At 38.6% G+C, this 26973-nt stretch overlaps 2 protein-coding genes across 7 annotated transcripts in view; one reads left to right on the forward strand and one right to left on the reverse strand.

The window, feature by feature from the left end:
• Positions 1-26973, reverse strand: part of LOC129751644 (rho guanine nucleotide exchange factor 18) — a 312534-nt gene that overhangs the window by 136712 nt on the left and 148849 nt on the right. The window lies entirely within an intron of this gene.
• LOC129751646 (synaptic vesicle 2-related protein) overlaps positions 15216-26973 on the forward strand; it is a 28096-nt gene continuing 16338 nt past the window's right edge. Inside the window, exon 1 of the mRNA XM_055747280.1 lies at positions 15216-15484. The gene's annotated coding sequence lies outside the window, so the exon portion shown is untranslated. The remainder of the gene's footprint in view (positions 15485-26973) is intronic.

The raw sequence follows: 26973 nt of genomic DNA on the forward strand, positions 1-26973 counted from the left end.
GTCATTTTTGTCATTTTTGTCATTTTTGTCATTTTTGTCATTTTTGTCATTTTTGTCATTTTTGTCATTTTTGTCATTTTTGTCATTTTTGTCATTTTTGTCATTTTTGTCATTTTTGTCATTTTTGTCATTTTTGTCATTTTTGTCATTTTTGTCATTTTTGTCATTTTTGTCATTTTTGTCATTTTTGTCATTTTTGTCATTTTTGTCATTTTTGTCATTTTTGTCATTTTTGTCATTTTTGTCATTTTTGTCATTTTTGTCATTTTTGTCATTTTTGTCATTTTTGTCATTTTTGTCATTTTTGTCATTTTTGTCATTTTTGTCATTTTTGTCATTTTTGTCATTTTTGTCATTTTTGTCATTTTTGTCATTTTTGTCATTTTTGTCATTTTTGTCATTTTTGTCATTTTTGTCATTTTTGTCATTTTTGTCATTTTTGTCATTTTTGTCATTTTTGTCATTTTTGTCATTGTTGTCATTTTTGTCATTTTTGTCATTTTTGTCATTTTTGTCATTTTTGTCATTTTTGTCATTTTTGTCATTTTTGTCATTTTTGTCATTTTTGTCATTTTTGTCATTTTTGTCATTTTTGTCATTTTTGTCATTTTTGTCATTTTGGTCATTTTTGTCATTTTTGTCATTTTTGTCATTTTTGTCATTTTTGTCATTTTTGTCATTTTTGTCATTTTGTCATTTTTGTCATTTTTGTCATTTTTGTCATTTTTGTCATTTTTGTCATTTTTGTCATTTTTGTCATTTTTGTCATTTTTGTCATTTTTGTCATTTTTGTCATTTTTGTCATTTTTGTCATTTTTGTCATTTTTGTCATTTTTGTCATTTTTGTCATTTTTGTCATTTTTGTCATTTTTGTCATTTTTGTCATTTTTGTCATTTTTGTCATTTTTGTCATTTTTGTCATTTTTGTCATTTTTGTCATTTTTGTCATTTTTGTCATTTTTGTCATTTTTGTCATTTTTGTCATTTTTGTCATTTTTGTCATTTTTGTCATTTTTGTCATTTTTGTCATTTTTGTCATTTTTGTCATTTTTGTCATTTTTGTCATTTTTGTCATTTTTGTCATTTTTGTCATTTTTGTCATTTTTGTCATTTTTGTCATTTTTGTCATTTTTGTCATTTTTGTCATTTTTGTCATTTTTGTCATTTTTGTCATTTTTGTCATTTTTGTCATTTTTGTCATTTTTGTCATTTTTATAATTTTGTCATTTTTGCCATTTTTGTTACTTTTTGTCATTTTTGTCATTTTTGTCATTTTTGTCATTTTTGTCATTTTTGTCATTTTTGTCATTTTTGTCATTTTTGTCATTTTTGTCATTTTTGTCATTTTTGTCATTTTTGTCATTTTTGTCATTTTTGTCATTTTTGTCATTTTTGTCATTTTTGTCATTTTTGTCATTTTTGTCATTTTTGTCATTTTTGTCATTTTTGTCATTTTTGTCATTTTCGTCATTTTTGTCATTTTTGTCATTTTTGTCATTTTTGTCATTTTTGTCATTTTTGTCATTTTTGTCATTTTTGTCATTTTTGTCATTTTTGTCATTTTTGTCATTTTTGTCATTTTTGTCATTTTTGTCATTTTTGTCATTTTTGTCATTTTTGTCATTTTTGTCATTTTTGTCATTTTTGTCATTTTTGTCATTTTTGTCATTTTTGTCATTTTTGTCATTTTTGTCATTTTTGTCATTTTTGTCATTTTTGTCATTTTTGTCATTTTTGTCATTTTTGTCATTTTTGTCATTTTTGTCATTTTTGTCATTTTTGTCTTTTTTGTCATTTTTGTCATTTTTGTCATTTTTGTCATTTTTGTCATTTTTGTCATTTTTGTCATTTTTGTCATTTTTGTCATTTTTGTCATTTTTGTCATTTTTGTCATTTTTGTCATTTTTGTCATTTTTGTCATTTTTGTCATTTTTGTCATTTTTGTCATTTTTGTCATTTTTGTCATTTTTGTCATTTTTGTCATTTTTGTCATTTTTGTCATTTTTGTCATTTTTGTCATTTTTGTCATTTTTGTCATTTTTGTCATTTTTGTCATTTTTGTCATTTTTGTCATTTTTGTCATTTTTGTCATTTTTGTCATTTTTGTCATTTTTGTCATTTTTGTCATTTTTGTCATTTTTGTCATTTTTGTCATTTTTGTCATTTTTGTCATTTTTGTCATTTTTGTCATTTTTGTCATTTTTGTCATTTTTGTCATTTTTGTCATTTTTGTCATTTTTTTCACCTTTGTCTTTTTTCCCATTTTTGTCATTTTGCCACTTTTTTATTCTTTTTGTTTTTGTAATTTTTATCATTTTTGTAATATTTTTATTTTTTGTGATAATTTTGGTCACCTTTGCTATTTTGTCTTTTTTTCCATTTTTCTCGCTATTGTTATTTTATTTCTTATTTTTGATAGATTTATCATCGTCGATTTTGTCAATTACATCTTGTTTATCAATTTTTGTGTTTTCAGTGTAATCATTTCATATTATTATTATTATTTTTTTTTTTTTTTGACAACAACTAGCTCTTCCACCCTATTTTATGATTGGCGACTGTCTCATTCCAGATCGATAATTGCTTCTAGTGTTAAGCAAATCATGCTGAACTGTACAGAAGGCCTACGTACAGTTGGGAATCCATATTGGGAAAAGTGGAATAAAAAAATGGTTCAAGGCTGCCGTTACTTAAAACCGGAAGCTCGGAAAGAACAAGTCCGAACCAGTCAATCAACAACAACCACACCTTGTCGTATTGTGTAATTGAAATGATTGTATCAGTTCCAAATCGTGCGAAAGTGACAGGGTAAAACTATCAATCATCTTCGTTGTTGGATTCTACGAATCTACCGAGCACAACAATCCTTGAATCAGTTCACCGACATTTGGAATTCGCATCTCGGGATTTCCAATCAACTTCTTGATTTGTCAAAACATTGCATAATGAGTACATCCGTAAACAAATTATTTCTTCTGCATATGTACCTATGCAAATTGTTTAGTTTTTTTAATTATACCATTCAAATATTTCCTTATTTTGGAACTCTATCACCAAAACACGATGACGTTTGATTGATTGTCCGAAGTAACACAAACTTGTTCCTGTTCCAAAACTAGCGTTGTCACTGTCAAATATGTTCAAAAGTGATGATGAAGATAAGTTATTGTTTGGATTTTTTTTCTACTTAAGAGAAAACTTGAACAAACAACACTGTGCGAACAAGTTTGTCATAACAGCTGAGAGCTGCCCTCTTGAAACTTCCGGGTTCATTTGAAGGGTCCTTTGCAAACGGTCGTTGAATCGAGTGAGTAAAATATTTGACAATCCAACTGTCAGGAGGAGTGTTGGTTCGCTGGCCCTTTTGACCTGGGCACATTCGGAGAGCTTGACTGGGACAAATTGTTCGACGACCTGAGGATACCTAATACCTACTTTTAATATTTATGAGAAATGTCAGGTTTTGGTTACAGTCAAAACATTCAAATGTGGATATAGTGTCATTTTTGTCACATTGGAATTTTATGGCATTTTATCTTGCTGAGTGAACGACCCGCCACATTAAAAATTGATGAAGAAGATGATTGAATTTTATATTGCTAAGTGTAGTTCGAAAATAGAATTCGCTTCAGAACGCTCTTCACTAAGTCACAAATTACCTAATTTCAAATGCTTTACCTTTTTTGTTCAGCATAAACTATATTTGAATTCGTTGTACATACATACATATATGATCAACAATCTACCCTGAGGATGTGTTCTGATCAGGTAGTAAAATTAAAAAAATATAAAATAAAATATTTTTTTTCAGGCGTTTTTTCGGCATTTTGAGCTCAATTTGAGATCACAACATCAAATGCATTTTCTGGCCTTTGCAAGAGTTTTTTCAGCATTCTAAGCTCAATTTGGGATCACAACTTTAAAATGCATTTTCTGGCCTTTAGAAGCGTTTTTTCGACATTCTGAGCTTAATTTGGAATCACAACTTTAAAATGCATTTTCTGGCCTTTAGAAACGTTTTTTATTTGGTGGTTCTGAGCTAAACTTGGGATCACAACTTTAAAATGCATTTTCTGGCCTTTTAAAGTGTGTTTTAGCGATTTCGAGCTTGATTTGGGATCACAACTTTAAAATATATTTACTGGCCTTTTGAAGCGTTTTTTCGACATTCTGAGCTTAATTTGAGATCACAACTTTAAAATGCATTTTCTGGCTTTCAGAAGCGTTTTTTTGAACATTCTGAGCTTAATTTGAGATCACAACTTTAAAATGCATTTCTGGCCTTCAGAAGCGTTTTTTGGACATTCTGAGCTCAATTTGTGATCACAACTTTAAAATGCATTTTCAGGCCCTCAGAAGCGTTTTTTCGGCATTCTGAGCTCAATTTGGGATCATAACTTCAAAATGCATTTTCTGGTCTTCAGAAGTGTTTTGTTTTTTGGCGATTCTGAGCTTAATTTGGGATCACAACTTAAAAATGCGTTTTCTGGCCTTTAGAAGCGTTTTTTCGGCATTCTGCGCTTAATTTGGAATCACAATTTAAAAATGCATTTTCTGGCCTTCAGAAGCTTTTTTCAACATTCTGAGCTTAATTTGGGATCGCAACTTTAAAATGCAGTGTTCGGCATCGCTATCTGAAAAATTAGCGCCGCTAATTAAATCACTAACTCAGACAAAGTTAGCGATCGCTAATTAAATACGCTAAATGTGCCAAAAAAGTTATCGCTCTAAGCTAAAGCGCTAATCGCTAATCGCTAACTGTTTACCAACATTAAGGCCGGAACAAATATCAAATTTTTCTTTAGTCACGCACTCCCCCCTTTAAATTTTTCCAACTCCCCAAGGGAGATTTGATGAAGTTTCCAGTATTTAATTGAATTAGATAAATTGATCGTATTTTCATAAAATTATATGTGCAAAACCAAAACTGTCAAAGATAGGAGTTATAACGAGTTTCTGTGTTTTTTAAATTAAAACAAACGATTTTCGAACAATTTTGAAAACAAAAGAACAGAATGTGGAAAGTGTGAGCTATATCTCTCTTTTTTTAATTTGAATTTTGGTTAAAAATTTACTCGATTTCTCGGTTTTGTGCAAAGTAGATAGTAAGCAATTTTGTTGCAAATAATCTTTTGTGCAATTCATTTTTTTTTTGTTTGGGCATTATTTTATTTTACATAATCCTCATTTAAAATCTTTAACCTGTTTTCCCGTTTTTCAAATTTGCAGGAGCATTGTCAAACGTGAACATATATACAATTTCTATTTGAACTTAAAACGAAGGCTACAATAGTGATTTTATCTTATTTTTATATGAACTGATCTGTAAAATCTCTAAAAAACTGTATTGTGAAATGTAAATAGCTCAACCACTTGAAAACAAATGCTGATGAAGAGATGTTGAAAATAGTTTTAAATTGTTTAACACCGTTTATTGTTATCTTCTTCTGTAAAAGTTGCAAAAAAAATGCTTAGAGAGAAAAATTACACTTAATACATCTTTTCTCTAACTCTAGTACGCATTCCTTCAATGAAACCAATTAAGCAATCAGAATGATGCACAATGTCACTTTGATTTGGTTATTGAAAAAAAGTTTATTCTATCACTAAGAATTCGATAGATTGATACAAATATATGGGAGTTAGCGATCTTTAATTAGCGGAACCAAAAAATATCGGAAGTTTTCAATTCGCTAAATCAATCCAAACTTAGCGGCAAAATTAAACCGCTAACAAAAAGTTAGCGGACTAACTAGCGAATAGCGGATTAGCGCTTTTGTGCCGAACACTGTTAAAATGCATTTTCTGCCATTTACAAGCGTTTTTTCAGCATTCTGAGCTTTATTTGGGATCACAACTTTAAAATACATGTTCTGGCCTTTAGAAGCCTTTTTTCGACATTCTGAGCTTAATTTGGAATCATAACTTTAAAATGCATTTTCTGGCCTTTAGAAGCGTTTTTTTGGCGATTCTGAGCTGAAATGCATTTTCTGGACAAGACCTGAAGTCTATGTCTACCGTACTTCATTCCTTATGACTCAACGGTTCAATGATTCTACCAATTCTTCCAGAGTTCTCTTAAATTTGCTGCTAATTGGTTCACTCTCGAGTCGGAGGTCTCTCGAGCGTATTTCGCATAAAGAATTCACGCTCGATTAACCTTCCTTCTGCAGCAACGCTGAAATGTTCGAGATCATTCGTGTGTGCCCGTCAATGGTCATTGCGGCTCTTTTGCCCTCAAATTCGACTGTTTCCTCTGAAATTGCAGAAGTGATCAGAACCATCTCAGGTTAAGTGTGGAAAGTCAGGCTCCAAAGAGGCTGGCAGAGCGCGTTCAACATACCACTGTCTGTGTCGATCATTGCCCAGCAACGAATGTTAGTTTTCAAGGCATGCTTGTATGTATGTATGTATGTATGTATGGTTCCCCCATCGGTAGCAAGGTCCAGCCTATGTCTGTGTGGCTCGGGCTTCGAATTGCTTCTCAGGCTTTCACGGCCGGTGGTTCGTCGAGGGAAGGCATCCAACCTTCAGAGACCTACAATGGTTGGCAATCCACTCCGCTTGCAATAGCCTTTTCAGATTAATCCCAGATGCATTCCCTCTGAAATATATAATTATTTATACAATGAAACACATCTTACCTGTCGGCAACTTATGGGATTCGAACCCAAAAGTTTTTCTTACCGATACCGGGAATCGAACCCAGTACGCCTGGGTTACCAGACTCGCGCCAGCCTATCCACTAGACCACATCAGCGCTTCATTTGTTTTCAAGGCATGCTTATCTACACAAATTCAACGTGAATAGTAAGAAAGGGCAATATGGTATGAAATGCCATATTAACCTGAACTACGATACTACCCAAAGGTGGAATCTACTATTGACTTACGTTCTTTTCTGTGGTAGATATTACTTAAATTAACCAGATCTACGTTCAGGCTTGCCACGGCTTTTTAAAGCAATCGAACTCTGGGGTTGATCCAACTATTCCCTATCCCTATCAACAACTGTGGGATTCATACCCACTTCGATGATCTTATTCACAACAGTTGGTGCTACTACCAAGACCTGGGAAGCCCCCAGGGCATCCATCATCGTACAGACCCATTTGTCTGCTGGACACCCTTGGTAAACTACTGGAGAGGATAATATTAAACAGACTTGTTATCTACACGGAAGTGGACTGTCAAACAGGCAGTTCGATTTTCGGAAAGGGAGATCTACCGTGAACGCCATTCGAATGGTGACAGAGTACGCGAAGCACGCTTACCAAAAGAAGCGGACGAGCGGAAAAGAGCGCTTCACAGAATGCGTGGTCCCAACACCCTCTGCAGGATAATAAGAAGCTTGGGTTACGATCTACAGCCTTAACAGCGGGTGTTCCATAGGGTTTCATACGCGAACCTGTGCTTCGGAATGCCACGTATAATGAGGTGTTAACGCTGCAACCACCAGCAGGCGCGCAGATAGTCGGATTTGCAGACAATATTGTGCTCATGATCATCGGCGGAACAATCGAGAAAGTAGAAGACCTTGCAACGGTGTCCGTAGAAAGGTTTGGCATCTGAATCGAGGAAGTTAAGCTTCAGATAACTTACCATAAAACCGAAGTTCTGCTCGTGACCAACAAAAGAGTTGTGCCGCACATGGAGTTTACTGGTGAAGAACACACGACGTCTTCGAAACAGCAGCTGAAACACCTCGGAGTAATTGTCGACAATCGCTTAAGTTTTGGTGCGAAAGTGCATCGAAAGTCATTGGCTTGGATTATGCCGAACTGCCATGGTCCAAAGAGTAATAAGAGACGTCTTCTTGCGAACGTATCACTGTCGAAACTACGATACGGAGAAGCGGCCTGGAACTCAGCCATAGAGGTAGGCAGCTTTTGTCATCGCGGGCATGATTCTCATCGACATAACTCTGTGGAGGAGGATAAGGAGTGTTACGAAGTAAGAGCTGTTAGAGGAATGCGTAGAGCTCAACGAGCAGCTCAAATGGCAAAGCTCAAATGGCAGGAGCATTCGAGCACATCGAACAACGTAAGATGGACGCATAGGCTAATCCCACGACTTTCAGAAGGGGTAAATCGGAAGTACGGTGAGATCAACTTCTATCTGACGCAGTTTCTTTTGGATCATGGGTGCTTTAAGGAATTCCTTCATCGGTTCAAGCTTATCAGCGCGCCATATTGCCCGGAAGGCGTAGATACGGAGGAATAAGCAGAACATGATATCTTTTTCTACCCTATGTTCGTTTCAAGACGTCAACAACTTCAAAATTTGAACGCTGTAAATGTTGTGAGTGAGATGTGCCGCGAAGCACAGTCGGGGTGTGCTATAGTCGACGAAATCTTGCAAATCTTGCGCGTTCTCGCATCAGGAAAGATTAAAGCATGGATCACTACAAATCTGGACGCGTTAAAACGGGTCTATCTCGGAGCTATGTAAACGAAATAAAAATGTTTTGTACTTGAAATGTAGGGTTTTTATTGCACTTTAAAGGAAAAATAATAAAAAAATTATTCCGATGTTGTTTTGATGAATTTTCGAACTTTTGGATGAGTATCACTCATTATAGTTTGAACACCCTATTCGCTGACCTCAGCGGCCATTTTGTTTCACAATCTCTTCATCTCTGTTGCTTTCCGAGTCGTCCTACCATTCTTCTTCATCTTCTGCTTGACAATTGCCCAAAATTTTCGATAGGGCGGAATTGAGGGCAGTTGGGTGGGTTGATGTCCTTTTCGACAAAATCCACCCGTTGGTCCAATACCACTGTAGAACCTCCTAGCTGTAGTGGCAGCTTGCCAAATCTGGCGAAAACTTAACTAGTCCTTTGTGAGATCTAATGTACGAAAAAAAAAGTTTTTCAGGCATTCCTCCTTGTAAATTTCGGAGTCCATGGTCTTGTTTTTCACAAAAACCGGAATTTTTCGTCCGCAGCTGCAAATACCTTGCCAGATCAAACACTTTCTTGCACACTTATCAGCAAAAACGAATTTGAAGTTGCCGGGGATATCACCATGACCAGTGCAGTGCACCACTGCAGTGGCTTTACATAATTTTTGGCCAGAAAGCTGCCCAAAATCCATCTTCACGTACGTTTCGTCATTCATGAGGATGCATCCGTCGAACTTCGTTGGAATCTTCTTGTATAACTTGCGGGCACGTCCTTTGGCTACTAAATTCTGCTTCAATGTCCGGTTTGGTTGCTTACTGGTCCGATAGGATCGTATTCCTTCGCGTACACGAATTCTGCTGACGGTGCACTGGTCGACGTTGAATTTCTTGGCAATGTCATAGTCGGACTACCCTGTGTTTTCCTTGATCGTTCTCAACACCTTCAAATGCAGTTTCCGATCCATAATTCCACTATGACGCTTGGTATGAACCTGCCGATCTATAGCACGCATCTCACGGAAACGTTTGAGAACGCTACACACGGTTGATTTGACCATTTTTAACGATTTCGCGATTTTTGAACCCGACCACGTCGGGTTTTTGACGTGGGTGTTCAAAATTTATTTTCATCTCGCGGCTTCCATCACGTGTAACTTTTTTGAAACAAAACGAATCGTAATGAAATTTTTAGCACTGGTAGAAGAAACATTCCTCTACAAAGTGCTGCCAAAACATTCCAGATCCGACAACTAGGAGCGCTATGGTAAAATAAATAGTGCGTCCAGATTTGTAGTGATCCATGCTTTATGAACGGAGAAAGAGAAAGTCAACCAAACTTGACAAGCTGAAAGAGATCTTGGCTTGGCCATCGTATGATACCACCATTCAAAAGCAACGCGATCTTAGCGGTATAACCCTAATCTGGACTCTTAGGTGTGGTTGGGCCTTAAAAGGTCGTTCAATGCCAATGATCCCAGCAGATATTTCGCGCGGATCGGCGCAGTTTGGTCTAAGTCATGATTTCGCAATGGATTTCACCTGGACGGTTGCTTCCGTGTAATAAGAACAGATAACTAAACCTTCTCGCCGCGGAACTCAGAAACTCTGATCAAGCCATCACTAGTGGTTATAGAGTTGGGGCTCCCCTCGAGGATCAACTCACTAGAATTTACCCAGCAAATTTTTTTCATGTTGTCGCACAGGTGGCCAAACTTTTTTTCGATCCTCAGCTGCCGGAGAACGTTCGCTTTTTTCGTCCTCTATATACGCACCACCTTTTGCCAGTCGCCAAGCGCTAGAAGTCCCAGATCATGAGTCACAATGCGAACTTCTTTCTTTTCGACGATTTGATCACAGAATAAGCTGTTATCACTGAAAAATACATTTCTAGAGTCTGTTTTGATTAGGTCGTATGACCCACCCGACTTGTTCCAAGAAAATCACTGCTGAAATTTTGTAACACATTTTCAAATCTTGTATATCAAATTTGACTCGGAAATGTCTGAAAAATTGATATGCGATCCGATAAGAGATTAGAAATATGCCTGTGAGAGAGATACAGGCATAAATTTAGATATTCGGGTAAACAAGTACTTTCGACCTTTTGAATTACGTTTTTGGCACAAACATCGTTTCGCTAATTGATTGGTTTGATCTGTTTTAACATGACTTATTTTGTCCTAAACTTCGCTAATTTCTGCTAATTTGCTTCAAGTGCTAAATTTCAAAAATGATAATATATTATGATACCTCTGAGGTAGAACTCAATTATTGGCATATAATTTGAGGAAATTCTTCCAGCGGTAATTCCTGAAGCGTTGTCTGCAGGAGATATGTGCTCTACAGAATTGGTGAAATGGCCTTCTCCAAGTCTCTAACATTGGAGTGGAGCAATCTACTAATCACATCGGTGCTGCAGCTTGGAATCTGTGCTGTGCATCACAGTTTGACTGTGACTATGCATCATGTTCCTTAAAATTGCTTCATTTAGAATTGGGGCAAAAACAATTGCCTGTATTTTAGTTTTTTTATTATTGGATTCCAGATCTTGTTCATACAAATGTAGCATTTTCTTCATACTTTCAAGAAAAAATACAGATAAAATTATTATTCGAAGGATTTTTGATATTTTTTTTCCTGAAACACGGCACATTAGGTGGCGCACACCTTCTTCGTCCGTCGTTTTAGCTATCTTATTCCACCAGGTCTTCATCTGATTGATGTCTTTGACAACCTTTCCCTTTGCCTTGAGTCTCCTCTTCATGACTGCCCAGTATTCCTAATTAAGGCGGAACTTAGGGCAGTTACGTGGTTTAAGGTTTTCGGAACAAACTGGATCCCTTTCTTTGCATACCATTCTTGAACGTTTTTGCTGTAATGACAGCTCGCCAAATATGGCCAAAACATTACGGGATGGTCGTGGGATCGAATGAACGGCGAAATTCATTTTTGGAGACACTCTTTTTGGTATAGTTCCGACTAACGAAAACTTTCGTTTTGTGCCTTAGCTGCAAATCATAAATTTTCATGCAAAATTGTCGGCAAAAACAAATTTAAATTGGACTGGAACATTCCCCCGAGCCGTTGCCAAGTAAAATTTTTGACCTGGGACTTGCCCGAAGTAAGCCTTGACAGGTTTCATCGTCCATCAGAAGACACCCGTCGAACTTGGTTAGCACTTGGTCGTATAGCTTCCGAGCACGGCTTATTCTGTTTTATGGTTCGATTTGGCTGTTTGCTAGCTCAATACGACTTGATTCCTTCCCGGAGTCGAATTATGCTCACGGTGCTATGGGCAGCATCGGATTTTCTGGCCAAATCACGGTTCGACAAATTGGAATTCCTCTTAAAATCATCTTCTAATTTTTTTTGACTTCTTTCGACTTCCATGTTGATTGTTTGCAAACGTCAAGCTGGCAAAATTCCCGACACGTGGACGCCAAGAACATCCAAATCCTTCCACCAGGAGCGCCACAATATGAGCAAAAGTTGGTTGCAAATTTTAAATGAAGCAAGCTTTAAGCCGATTATTTATTTTCAAAATTTATAAAATAACAGATTCGTCAAAATTTTCAAATGATTTTGGATAATTTATAACATGTTTAAAAGAAATGTAGAAAAAGCTGCATAAAAGTTATGGTTTCAGTAAAACATCTTAGGTACATCCGTGTATCTTTCAATGTAGATCGTACAGGGGAATGCTGACAAGTATTACTTTATACCAGTGTTCCGAAAATCACTCAATTCTCATGAGAGACACTGAAACATTTTCAACAGCGAAAGCAAAACCTAAATTGTCGGTTGGTTTATCTCCCAGCGGGACAAAGATTGTGTTCGACAGCGCTGCCTCGAGAATCAAAGAAATAAAATTTGAAAGAGAGACGTTCCTTCTCCAGTTGGAATTCTCAACTGAGTGAGGAGCTACCTTATTTTCAGTTTCTTCTTTCAGTCGATAACTTTTCTTGGTCAATCACTCACTCACTCACTCGTTTACTGATCGATGATCGGATGCTGTCTGCCTGATACCTTGCCTTGCTTTGTTGTTGCTGTTGTTGGGGAGGTCCAAAGTATCCATTCAAACACGCAGACAGTATGTATGTACATATGTATCTGCCGCTTTTGCAGAAAGTACGCAGGCTGTATGAACCGATGCAAGGCCGCATTGATTGAGTTTGAGTGAGTGAGTGAGTGGATTTTCGAATTGGATCTTGTATCAGTAAGTGTCTCAATCACTTCTGATACACCAGGTAGTGAGCTTGAGAGATCGACTTTGATGCGAATCCGCTCTCGCTTTTGAATCTTGTTTACATTGACTTCGCATTGTCGCTCTGCCGACTCTCTAGGGAACTACAGGCAGCAGCATTCGGCTTTGAAGTTTTCCAACTAAAAACCTATCATGAGCGTTTCTTCCGAGTGATTTTTGGAACACTGCTTTATACTTTGATTATCATTTATTCCAGATTTTTTCGATACACCCAGAATTACCCATAAATCCAATAAAAAAAATCGAAAAAAAAATTTGACCTGGTGCCCAGATATTGTTAAAAACTTCCCGGATTTAGCCCGGGTTTATTCACATTATTTTCAAAATCAAATAGAAAACTTAAATTTTTCTTTAATTTTTTCTAGTATTTGTGTTTGAAAACAATTTTTAATAAATTTAAAAATGAAAATAATTTTGTGTTTAATCCTCAGATACAATTTTAACACTGCTGCTGTGATTCTGTGGACTCTTTTCTGCTGGTGTTCGTTGATTTCGAAAAAGCATTCGACCGACTTAACCATGAAAACATCTGGGCGGCTCTAAGGCGACGAGGGGTCCCAGAGAAACTAGTCCATCTCATCGAAGCACAGTATGAGACATTTTCGTGCAAGGTCTTGCACGACGGTGTCTTGTCCGAACCAATCCCGGTAACTGCTGGAGTGAGACAAGGATGTATTCTATCACCGCTACTTTTTCTAATCGTAATGGATGAGATTCTGATTGGATCGATTGACTGTGCACCGAACCGAGGATTGCCGTGGAATCCTTCAACAATGGAGCAACTGAACGACCTTGACCTGGCTGACGATATTGTTTTGCTCGCCCAAACGCAACCGGATATGCAGAGCAAACTCGACGACCTCACCGAAAGTTCCAAGGCAGCAGGTCTCAAAGTCAATGTCGGAAAGACCAAGTCGATGGAGATCAACACAGGAAATCCCTCCAGTTTCATGGTAGCTGGGCAACAAGTTGAGAAAGTGGAGTGCTTCCAGTATCTTGGTAGCCAGATAACGCCTGATGGTGGTACCAGAAAAGACATCGAAACACGGATCAGAAAGGCCCGTTTTGCGTTTGCGAGTCTCCGAAACATCTGGCGGTCACGCCAGATCTCTCTACGAACAAAAATCCGAATCTTCAACTCAAACGTCAAATCCGTATTGCTGTACGGGTGCGAAACTTGGTGCACATATGCGGTAACGACGCGAAAACTGCAAGTATTTGTAAATCGCTGCCTGCGGAATATCATCCGCGCTTGGTGGCCTGGCAACTGGATCTCGAATGAGGAACTACATCGCCGGTGTCATCAAAAGGGGCTAGAAATCGAGATTCGGGAACGTAAGTGGAGATGGATTGGGCACACGCTGCGAAGAGATGAAAACGAGATTTGCAGAGAGGCGCTAGATTGGAATCCAGAAGGTCATCGAAGAAGAGGTAGACCCAGAAATTCGTGGCGGCGAAGCCTAGCCGCTGAAATCCGAACTGTCGACGAGAATCTTGACTGGGACCAGGTGAAGACGCTGGCTCCGGATCGTCAACAGTGGAGGTCTTTTACCACGGCCCTATGCACCGGAGGATCGGCGCGGGATCATTAAGTAAGTAAGTAAGTAAGCTGTGATTCATTAAAAACTTTTAATTACACCTAATTTTCTTCCTATATTCTCTTGTATGTTTTACAATAATGCCTAGATTTGCCCTTAGCTTTTACAAAATTTTTCAATAATCGTCCTGGATCGTGTGGTAGAAATCATGATATGCTTTAGGTTAAAGTTCATGGTTCTTTTTAACAACTATTTTGAACATATCTTGCACAAGTTCGATCTTCATCTAATCCAATATCAAAATAAGCTATTTTAAATTGCTTGGCACCTGTTTAGACATATTTTATCCCAGATTTCATAGAATTCAAATCTTTTTGGTGATAATCGCCCTAGAAGCGACAAGTCATCTGATCTTTTTGGCTTTTTCATTTGAAGCTCAATGGAATATTAGAGCGAATATTCGTTTCCCGAATAATGGAAAACGTCAATATTCCGTTGGCCGAATACCACTATTCGCTACATCTCTAGTTTGTAGTAAATAACTCATTTTTGTTTATGTTGGCTCATACGACCCAATCAAAACAAACTTTAGATTAGTTTTGCTTTTGATAACAAAAAAATTGTTTTAGAAGATATTGCATATTGCACTATTCTTTTTCTTGTTTTCTAAAATTGTATTTCAACGTGTGTAACATTTGTTAAAAAAAATCCTGATGTTTAACTTTAACTAAACACACTACATTGGAAACTCACTGTTCGTACCTGTGCGATCACCGATCGTTGCGATGTTTTACCGTCTCGATCGTAACCGTCTTACCTGTCCGTATCGTTTCTTCGCCTGTTTCTTAGCGAAGACTTTCTTCGCCTTTTGCGATTTGACGTTTCTTCATTCCAGCAGCAGACCAGGTGTTCCATACCTTGGTGTTGGTGTTCAAGGGGTTTGATGTTTTGATATTTGCCAGCACTCTTTGCGCCTACTAAACCAGTGCACTGGATGCCCGAATCAGTTTTGTTCGAACGTCTCAGCTCGTCGTAACTAGCCAGTAGGTTCGTGTCTTGTCGCGCAGAGCAATCCCATTCGCGTTGTCGCGCGGGCCCTCGCGTGTCCCTTCCTCGTCCCCGGACGGACGGACTAACGGCTATAAGCGCAATTGGAGAAATCTCTCGGTAGGCGGCAAGCGATGTGGATTTTGGCTTGCTTCGTTCGGCCATTTCCGCTCCACCGCTGCTGTCAAGATTTGACAATTTGGATCAGTCTCTAAGGACAAATCAAATCAAGGTAATAATGGTTGGCGAAATCGATTGAGTTCTGGTTAGGAATGCAGCCTTTGATCGACGTAGCGCTCTACTTAGTGAAAGGGGATCAAATGTAACAACGCGATCATCACACCTTCCTGAAGGGGGGTGGCAAAATTGTTTAAGCTAGGGGCCACTTTCTATAACTGTAAAACATCTCTACGCTCAAGATCGTGGAACAAATATGTTCCCAAAATTCCAAACGCTGCTAATGATAACCGCAAACAAGCTTCCATGAGTCATTTGTCGCATATCGGAAGAATGTTTCCGTAATGCAAAATGCGAGAAATCTTCCCTGGAATAGAGGTGTAGCATACCTTCATCGATGCGAAAAAATGTAAATCATAAATCTCGACGTTTCGTCAATGTATTGGTGATCTTCTTCGTCGTTAGTTTATGCGTCTCAGACTGTATTCCATCGCCGAATGCATCGATCGTGTGATCGTCGTGAGTGGAGTTTTGGACCCGATTTCTGTTTTGGTGGCCCCGTGCAAAAGTCACATTTTGCCGGAGCCAAGCCGAAGATGATGCGCTTGAATAATGAATAAAAGCAAGCGTAAAGCAAAAATGCGCCAATTGGGTGATTAATCAATCGTTGCTGGTTCAAAATTGTTCCAAATTTTTTTGGAAATGTTACGTAAAATCGATTATCGGTCGCTGCCGATTCGTCAGCACCGATAATTGACCTGATGGTGATTTTCTGTTGTTATCGTTTTTCGAATTCAAATTTCTAGCACCATTATGGCTCCTATTGAAAGCTGACTTAACCGCCATCCATGCACTCGGGGAGATTCCTTTCGTCGCAACAAGTTTTCATACACGCTACTGGTTTACGCGAATGTTTTGCTAGCTCCTCGCTAGCAGCACCAAGAGTGGAGCAAGAATGTGCGGCGGCTTAAAAACAATACAATAATAATAAATAATGCGATACACACTCTCCTCAGCGTAGATGGCAACAGACAGGGCCATTATCTGGAGCGATTACGAACAGGAGTCTTAAAAGCGGTGCAAAATGTTAGAGATTTTAAGCGATTTGTAACACATTTGTTTTTAAAAGTGGGTCTTTTCTGCATTTCGAATCAAAGTAGATTGTTTTTCTACAAAACCTCAGTTTTATGCATTGAAATTTTAAAGAAACGACCGAAACGCGAATAACTTTCATTACAATCCATGGCTCTTCTTAAAGACGTTCATAGATCAATGTAAAAAACATTTTAAAATCTCAAGATGTAGAATCTTCCACATTAATTCGTGGACATACTCGAACCGAAGGAGTAAAACCAAAAATTTATTACCGACATAGCAGATCCTTCCTATAGATTTCAACCTCGCAGCAGGCATTTATCTTTATAACTACCGCACAACTGATATCAACGATAAGTGAATTCTGCATAAATGTCAGTTTTGCCTGCAATTGATCATCGTTGATGTTCGTTTGAAAGCTTATCTCCAAAAAACTTTTCGATGGCTCCACTCCAAAGACGTACTAACATAGAATGCCACAACGGTGTTATTTTTTAGTCAGATTTTGTTCTTATACAAGTGTTTTCGTCGGACATTCAGGTGATTCCAATAAATTTTTCACTTTTTAAAATGGATTACAACCCAGTTTAACAAATGTACAAACCAACTCATCTTGTGTAAAAATTCCAAAGATCTTTTTGAACCAATTTTGTTTGTTGATCCATCAATCATTTTTAGTGAATTCAACGCGATGTGATGAAAGCTACGTGAAATGTATTTAGTATTGCAATGGTTTTCGACTCTTTTCTCGCCTAACTTTCGGTAATAAAAAATAAAAATTATGTAGTTCAATTCTATCGTAAATGAGATTTATTTAAACTATCGTTACTCGTTTCAAATGAAGAAATTACAAAAAAAACTATCGCCACTGTTCGCATGTCTGCAGACGTACAGTCTCACTACATTTAATTGAGATTATAAAAACTTTATTCCAGGACCTCTTGCTTGCTATTTATTTTGTGGAATCCTGTAGAAATTGAAATATGTTTAATAATAAAAATACATAAATAAATAATTTAGCTTGTTCGGATCAGACTCGAGCTTTCTTGTTCCATTCCTTTATCTCGCAAAGTAAAAAGACGTCCGTTAAGATTGAACGTTAACAGTGGAATGAAAAGTTTTATTTTAGCTTAGCTTAGCTTGATTGACTACTCACATCCACCTTAAATCATTGAACTTGAAATGCAACATGAAAAATATTCTAAATCAATAGTTCCTTATAAGCTTCGTCAACTTCGTCAAAGTACATTTAACGGTATTTCTTATCGGTATTAAAACAAATGCATTTCAAATTCCATGATCGCTGGCGTGGTTCAGTAGAACGGATTCCACATCACCAATGGTTGCTACTCCGTGATTGACCGAGGCCATCAATTTTGTCCAGTGGCCAAATGAATGGTATCTGGGATTGACAGCACATTCACAATGAACAAAACTGATGCTCTCTCTTTACACATCAATAACGGCGCCGGCCACGTCCTAGTAGTCAATGGATAGAAGGAAAATAGAGAAAAGGGATTGAAAGAATAATAATCCATGCTTTAGGACCGAGGTCACCTCTGCATCCTAGCAAAACAATTGTTTGTGTGGATTGGGTAAAAAGGATATTATCAGGAAACACTTTTGACTAGTGTTATGTAATCTGGGTTAAAATCATATTCTACTAAGCTCCTGTGATTTCGAAATCAACTAGATCACCTAGCAACAAACTCGTTTGAATTTTGAAAATTCGTATTAAAATTGAAAATATTTATTTCCTACCAAGAAATGAGAGAATGAATCGTTTGAATAAGTAAACTGATATATAAAACTGTATTCAATTAAATAGTGTTATAATCCTTTCAATAATGCGTTGCAAAAATCTATTAAAAACCTAACGAAATTTCAAGAGATAGTTCTGATAAGTGCATAACTTTTCTTATTGCAAAATTTTGTTTATTAAGACATCGTTAAGCATGCACTAAAACATCTTCATGAAGGAAAACTGATCGAAAAATATTTTCTTTTTGCAAATTTATTTGATGGAAATTCTATATCTAACACAATCGAAAAACAAAAGCTTACACTCACATTTACAAAAGTGAATTTCTAGCACGGGTCGGTTTTAAAGTTTTCATTTTAAAATACTTCCATTTCTGAATGATAGATTTTAAATTAATAACATTGGTTCTCCAAATAAAAAAGTTCCTACCAGCAAACCGATTTTAGCACATCTTTAAGGATCCTGAGCTTAAAAATTTACACTTTCCACTTTCCGTACGAAACAGCATTTCAAGATACTTTTAATATCGAAAACAAATACTTTTTATAAATCAATTAATCACCAATTTTAGTATTCATTAAGATTTTTCGTTGATTTTCCGTTTCCAGATATATAACCATAGTTATCACTTCAGGAAATAGTATTCAACTGCTATTCAAAATATTTTCTGGCTTCCCTGAAGGACGTTTCTTAACTATCGATCTTAACGATTTATTAACCAACTTTTTTGAAAACCTTTTTGACTCTAAAAATAATGGTAAGACTTTTATTTGCTTTAAAAATCCCCGAGATTCAGTATGATAATGGTTCATCAGTTTCTGGGTTTTGGCAATGCATAGGTATCACAAGATTCATGGACAAATTTTGGTAGATTGCAAAAGTTTTCTAAAGTGTCATCCTTTGACTCCTGTGTTCTTAATAATATAAATTAATAAAAAAAAAACTAAATACTTTTTTATTACTTTTTGATTGATAAATGTTGAAAATATCCATAGGGTCCTTTTTTTTAATAATTTGCATCTAAGCAATCATTGAAAATAATGACAATCTTGAAATATACATTTACATCATACATAACGTGTACATACGAAATTTAACAAATTTTCAATCGGATTTCACTAATTGATAAGCTTTTTAATACGATCAACACACAAATTCCTTCGGTCCTCATTAAATATTTACAACAACTGTATGAACTGTTGAGAAAAGCCAATAATTACTACAACATTTTTCATCTCAGACACCCGCTGAATCTCCAAAAATTAAAACTATAATCAAAGGCTCGTCTTTCAAAACTTTAGAACATCAAAACTTGTCCAGTTTTGTGATATTGTAGAGATCAAAAACAACGATGATTAAGGAAAAAAATTGGAACGCGCTCACCCAGTTGATTGTTGATAACAAGAACATTTTTCATCCAGAGGTGTCCGTAAACCATTCCAAGCTAGAGACACTTTTCCACAAAATCTTTCAACGCCAAATCACAAATCTTCACTAAATCACTATACTGCCAACATTTAACTGAATTACTTAAGTTTCACTATGGTCAAACTCTTTAAAAACTATTATTTTATTAAAATTTTCGCGGACGAAGAAAAAACGCGTGCGGTTCGCGAAAGTCCTTTCATGGCCTCAATTTGAAATTTACAAATTTTGTGTGCATAAAGTCTAGCGCAATAATAAAATCGCAATAAATCATTTGAGTTTTTGGAGGAAAAACTAGAAATTGTTGATTTCGATTTTTTTTTCAACTAACAACTTGCTTAGCTCTTTTAGTGGAATGAAAAGTTTTATTTTACTATGGTAACTATAACTAATAATCAATGATTGCTATGATCGCGGATTATTTCGCCAACACTCCTCCCTAATCCTCGATCCCTAGCATCTGCTTCATCTTCTCGATACCAGCTTTGACCAAGGGTTTGGTGAATCCGTCTGCGACTTGCTCCTTCGTGTTGACGTAGTCCACCGCTACCTTACCGTCATCGATCGTTTCGTGGACAAAATGATAGCGAATGTCCACATGCTTCATCCTCGGGTTGTAGCATCCGTTCTTGGCCATGCAGATGGCAGATTGATTGTCGCACAGGATGATTTCAACAATTTCTCTGGGAATTTGCTTTAATAAATTCCGCCACCACAACGCCTCCTGGATCGTTCTCGGCATCGCCATGTATTCAGCCTCGCAACTTGATAAAGCCACCGTTGACTGGCGCTTCACGTTCCAAGAGATAGCACCACCTTGGAACATGAACACGTATCCCGTCGTCGATCTCGCTGTGTCCTTGTCTCCTCCCCAATCTGCATCGGTGTAGCCAACAAGCTCTTCGTTGCCTTGTTTGCTGTACCGCAGCCGATTGCTCGCCGTTCCCTTCAGGTATCGTAGATTTTTTTTTTTTTTTTTTTTTTTAATTTATTTATTTTTGGGATTTTAACAATGGTGTCATTCACCCCTAGCGAACCATAATCTAATTTAAAGTAATTCTATGATTTTTGATTCCTTTAAAAAATCTATCATTTTGTCTTCAGCTTGTTTTTCATTATTTAAACTAATGCAAGGATTAGGATCGATCTGATGTTTTTGTCTTAGAGTATCATATTTTATACAATTGAACAGTAAATGTTTCATATCGTTTCTGGTCCCACAAGTACCACAGTTAGGTGATCCTCCCTTCACCATCAGGAATCCGTGTGTAGCAACCGAGTGGCCGATTCTAGCCCGGGTGAGGGCCCTGCGTTCTACTTGATCGTTCCGGTCATTCCACTTTTGAGTAGAATTTTTTATTTGTCTCAGGAAATTAGAATTGCCAAACCATTGAGTTTGCCATACTTGCTGTACAATAGAATTGATCCACAATTTTATGTCCTGTACTGGTACATCGATATCCAGCGGTGTTTTTTCTTTTCCTTCCGCAGCAAGGGTATCTGCTCGGCAGTTTCCTTCAATACCAACGTGTCCTGGGATCCACGCTAAGACTGCATTTTGTTTTTTGCATGCTTCTTCAATTTTTTGAATCCACGGGTGAGGCGACGTTCCTGATTCGATTGCTTGCAAGGCACTTGCAGAATCACTGCATATGAGAACCGATTTTCTGGATTTTTGCCCAATTTCAGTTAAAGCTGTTAGTATAGCATAGGATTCTGCTGAGAAAACTGTACAGTGAGGAGGAAGTGCATCATAAATTTCGGTTTTTAAGTCTGTCGCTGAGAATCCCACTTTGCTGTTCAAGTCTCGAGAACCATCGGTAAAAATGACGTGGAATCCTTTGTAACTAGATTTCAGATTTGCAAACAACTGTTTGGCAACTGTTGCCGCTTGTCCCACTTTGAAACCTCTCTTGACCGACCAGTCGATTCTTGGTGGGGAAGAGTTCCATTCTCGTGGACCAAAACGGACTACTTTGGCTGCAGGAGGTAAACTGTTATTGGTTTCCTCACTGAACTGTTCTTTGGTGCGACCAAAGAAAGGAGGTTCCAATACCCGATTGCGTTTTTCATTTTGAAGAAGTTTTGATTGCAAGTTTACAGATTTTACGGCTAGCGTTTTTATCAGAAATTGTTCCCACGGTAGAACTCCCGCTTCTGAGTAGATAGAATCGATAGGGCTAGTTGGAAATGCACCGCTGGCTATTCTAACACCCGCTGTGTATTGTGTTTTCAGGCTTTTGTGGATCTGGTTCAGGTGGAGATTAGTCGTCACTATACCATGGAGCATTCGAGAAATTGTAGTACTTGTGAAAAAATTAAGTAATACTCGCCTATCTGCACTTGTTCTCCGGTTGCTGAAAACCTTCAGCAGGTTGTTGCTAGAGTTGGCGGAATTTCGAAGATTCGCTAGGTGTTTTCCAGGACTTAACCGACGCGTGAATGTTACGCCGAGTATTTTGATTGACTTCACTTCAGGAACGATGTTATTTGTTATCAGTAGAGGTGGAACATTTCGATGTCTTATTTTGCGACAGACGTGGAGTAGTTCTGATTTGTTCGGTGATATTTTGAATCCCGATGCCGTTGCCTTTTCGGTTACAGATGTAACCGCAATCTGTAGTTGTTTGCGGACTGTTTTAGGGTTACGACCAGAAGCAATAAGTATGAAATCATCTGCGTACCCAAAATAGCGTATGCCCCGAGGTATACTTTCGTACAGTGGTTCCATAGATATCAGGAACAAAGTGACTGAGAGTACAGAGCCCTGTGGCACTCCATTATCCTGTGTTTTTGGGCTTGAAAGTTGGCCACCTACTGCTACTCTGAAGGTTCTGTTTTTAAAGAAGTCAGCAATAAATCTCACCATACGGCCACCTATTTTCCATCTGTATAGGGTATCGAGAATCGGGCCCCGCTGCACCGTGTCGTACGCCTTGGACAGGTCGAGAGTAGCAACGTCACTATGTAGACCATCTCCGAACGGTTCTCGGATCGCTTCTTCAAATTGAATTAAGTGGGTATCTACACCTCGTCCTCTGCGAAATCCAAACTGCTGAGTTGACAAAAGTTTCCGTTTTTCTAGGACCTCGATGAGTCTTCGATTCACCATCCGTTCCATTACCTTCCCTACGCAGCTTAGTAATGAGATGGGTCTCTGGTTACCCAGTACTTCTGAGGGTTTTCCCGCTTTCGGAATTGCGATAGTTATAGCCTGCTTCCAGATGTCAGGGATGCGATCTATCGTCCAAATTTCATTAATTGCGTCAAGCAGTTGTAATTTAGTTGCATACGGTAACTTCCTTATCATGTTTGGAGTAATATCGTCCGGGCCTGTCGATTTTCCTCGGCCGCGATCGATAGCCCACATCAGTTCTGGTAAAGAAAACTTTTCGTCCAGTGACTCGTCAGTAGGAATCTGGTTATTGATTTTTTGGGGAATTTGTGGTCCACTTGATACTTGTTGGAAGAAGTCAGCTAGTACGTTGGCAACATCGAGCGGTTCATTGACGTAGCCTGTCGGCATTTTCAAAGTGATCGGCTTGTGCATTCGTTTGCCTGCAAACGCGTTGTATTGCCTCCAAATAAACGGGATCGGAGCTTGTGTGTTGATGGAGTTCAGAAAATTTACCCACGAATCTCTTTTTGCTTGGATGACAGCCAGACGCGCCTTCGCTCGTGCAGTTTTAAAGTCGCTGAGCGCTTTGTTACGACGAGGATGTGCCGGGGGCAATTTGCGTAATTTGCGTAAAGCTGTTCGTCTGGTTTTTATTACTGCAGCAATCTCTTCACTCCACCATGGTACCGCCTTCCTATTCGTTTGACCGTTTGTTTTTGGTATGGACTGTGCGGCAGCATGATTGATGGCTCGCGTTATTTCGGTTATGTTCGGAGATGAGTTTCTTGAAAAGGAGGTTTCCATGAGGCGTTCGTACAACGTCCAATTAGCTCGATCTTCTAACCAGCGGGGTTTTGTTTTGTATGGTGTAGTGCTGTTGAATGTGGATATCACTGCAGGAAAGTGGTCGCTGCTATAGCAATCATTCTCTACTTGCCAATGCAAATCTTTTGCGATTTCTATCGACACCAAAGCTAGGTCGATTGCCGATGTGTGTCCAGATGCAGAGAGAAATGTTTGTTGTGTGTTGTTAAGAATGATGAGGTTGTGTGACGCCACAGTTTCTTCTACAGCAAATCCAGCAGGGTTGTGGTTATTGTTACCCCATAGAGGACTGTGAGAATTAAAATCTCCTACCAAGATCAGTGGTTTTGGAAGGCTGTGTATAAGAGAATCGAGTTCTGTTGACACATTGTTTTGGTTCTCTCCTGGACGAATGTAGATGGAAGCGATGGTGACCTTCATGGGGACATGGATAGTGACAGCTACGGTGGGGTATCTGCATTGAGTGGGAACGCTAGAGTATGGAATATCCTCTCTGATTCCCAGGCCAGCGCTGTTTATGTGTGGGTAGTCTCCGTAATGTGCTGTCCAATTGTACTTTTTATGCAGGTGAGCTAGGTCTGAGGTTCTTAAATCTTGGAGAGCGACAGCTACTGGATCGATGTCGCTTAGTAGTAGTTGAAGATCCGTTTGTTTTGCCCATGCTCCACAGATGTTCCATTGTAGTACTAGAGCTGATGGTCTGGTAGACAGATGTGATCCGGCAGAAGAGAGGCTCGAGAGATCACTCGTGTTTATTGTGGTGTTCAACGATAAATTATCGGGTATATGGAATGGGTGATACGTTTGGGTATTTGAGTTGGTTGGTGGTCGATTGCTTATTGTCGTGGTATTCATATCATTTGTTGTGGCCATGGTACAGTTGATTTGTGTTGTCAGTTGGTCTGCCCTAGTGTTCTCCACCATCATCAGAGAACAGGGGTTGAGAGGTGTCCATAGTAGAGCGAATTTCATATAACTGCTCTTCTACTTCGTCTGAGCCGGCCGATGGAGACAAGAATGTAAGTTCGGAGTTGCCTATTGTGAAAACATTTCCTCTCCTTGACGTCGATGGTGTTAATCTTTTAAGTGGAGTTGTGTGCAAAGATATCCTGCTCTTGCGTTTTGGCGTTTTATTTTTGAAAGTTTTACGTGGTGTACGGCTTGCAGTGCTAGGTGTGGGTGAGATTGGAGAGCGTCTCTCAAGGCTTGCTAGTTTGAGTTTCATTGCCTCAAATTCTGCACTTAGAGCCTGGAAATGCTGTAGTTGTTCCTTAAGCTGTTTGTTTTCAGTCCTTAAGCGAAGAATTTCGTCGTTGCTACGGATATCTTCAAGCCGCTGTTGTAGTTTGCTGACGTTAGCGTAGGTGGATGGTCTGTTTTCGGCTGAAACCATTCTTCGCGCTTCTCCTAGAGATACCAGATTTTCAGCTGCTACTTTGCAAACACGATTCTCAAATTCGTAAATCGGACATTTTTTGCTGTTGGCAGGATGATTGCCTTTGCAATTCAAACAGTATGTAGGCAAGCGGCATTCTTCTTCTTCATGTATGTTGGAGCAATTCTGGCACAATTGGGGCTTTTCACATCTGTTTTTGGTGTGACCATACGTGTAGCATCGATAGCACAACATGGGTTGGTCATAGTATGTGCGTGTTTTAACTCTAAGTAACCCGAAATATAAAAACTCGGGAATTAATGTGCCAGAGAGAGTCAGCACGAGTGTAGCAGTGTTGACTTTCTTTCCTGAGACGTTTCTTTGTATACGTCTCACGTTGGTTATACCTTGTGGTCCAAGCTCCTCGCTCAATTCTTTTTCATCGATGTCGATTACGTCATGGCATGTAACGACACATCTGCTAAAGTTAAGGCGATGGTAGGAAACGGTTACTTCAGTACCGTCGAACAGTTTTTTCATCGCAAGAAGTTTTTCAGCTTGCTTTGGGTCACGAACTTTGATTACGTAACTTGTTCCATTATTAATGGATCTTGCATCTTCGACCTTGCCGATGAGTTGCTGGACAGATTTCCCTATTATAAATGGGTTCTTGGGAAGTTCTTGATCCTTAGACGCAGTAAGCATTAAAACGATTAATTGACCTTTCTGTTGATTCGTATCCATCCATTCCGGTAGTAATGGACCGGCAGAGCTGGTTTGTCGGTTCGAATGTGCAGTTGAATTTCTCATTAGTTCGCTTGTTTGACTGGCTATGTCTGGAGGAACCGTGGGAGGCTCAATAGACGCCATTGTCACATTAGTTGTTTTACCCTAACGCTAGCCCTAAGCGTTTACTGGACACTGCGAAGACAACTAAAAGGTACCACAGTGCCAGGTGTCCTTTGCCCTAGAGCGATGACAATTGACCGAAGGACACGAAGGTACCAATCAATGTCGATAAATCGAAGAAGAAAATGATTTGAGAATCGGGTTTTACGTCTGCGTTTCAGATGCGATGGGGCTGCTCAATTGTTAGACACAAGAGAGGCTCTGAATTTGACCTTGAGCAAAGTCCCGCCAAATCTGAACAGTTTATCTCGAAAGCAATTCAGTAGTAAAATTACTATTTTCACTCTTCAGAGGCCCGAATCTTATCAGATTTTGCAGGAAAAGAGGCTGCCAACGATTTTGCGCGCGACGTTAACCGTAATTAAACGGAATTACTCGGAAAATTATGCCGAAAAAACGAAAAATAGTCCAAGTGGTAGAATGTAGTGTGTCTACTTTGACTACTCGATTAGAACTGGTATCGTAGAATTCTTTTCACTGCGTCCCAGTGCTTTGGTCCCGGATTGCTCTTGAACTCGCTGACTGCATTCACTGCGTAGCTGATATCCGGGCGTGTTGCTTGCCAAATACTGGAGACATCCTACAGCTTCCTTGGAATGGACGAACTCGCCCCTTCCACGGATGAACTAATTCTCGCTGGCAAATCACCTCTCGCTTCGGTGACCATCTCGTCCGAAAATTCAATTTCCAAAAACTCAATTTTGCTTCCTTTTTCAGATGCTGACGCCTCGCTTCGGCCCTCGTCCAGGATCTTCACATCACGGCTGATAATGATGTCGTTGCTCTTCGGATCGTATAGTCGTTACCCTTTTATGTCCTCGGCATAACCGACACACACACACTTCTTCGATTTTGGGTCTAGCTTCTTCCGCTTCTGCTTCGGTACATGCATCATCGCTACTGATCCAAAAATTTTCAAGTGGCCAACAAAAGGTTTCAGTCCGGTCCACGCCTCTTCTGGCGTCTTTCCGTCCAAGGTACGAGTTGGGCTCCTGTTGATCAAATAGACCGCTGTGTTCACCGCTTCGGCCCAGA

Source organism: Uranotaenia lowii, chromosome 3 (genome assembly GCF_029784155.1).
Source record: "Uranotaenia lowii strain MFRU-FL chromosome 3, ASM2978415v1, whole genome shotgun sequence".
In the NCBI taxonomy this organism is placed as follows: Eukaryota; Metazoa; Arthropoda; class Insecta; order Diptera; family Culicidae; genus Uranotaenia; species Uranotaenia lowii.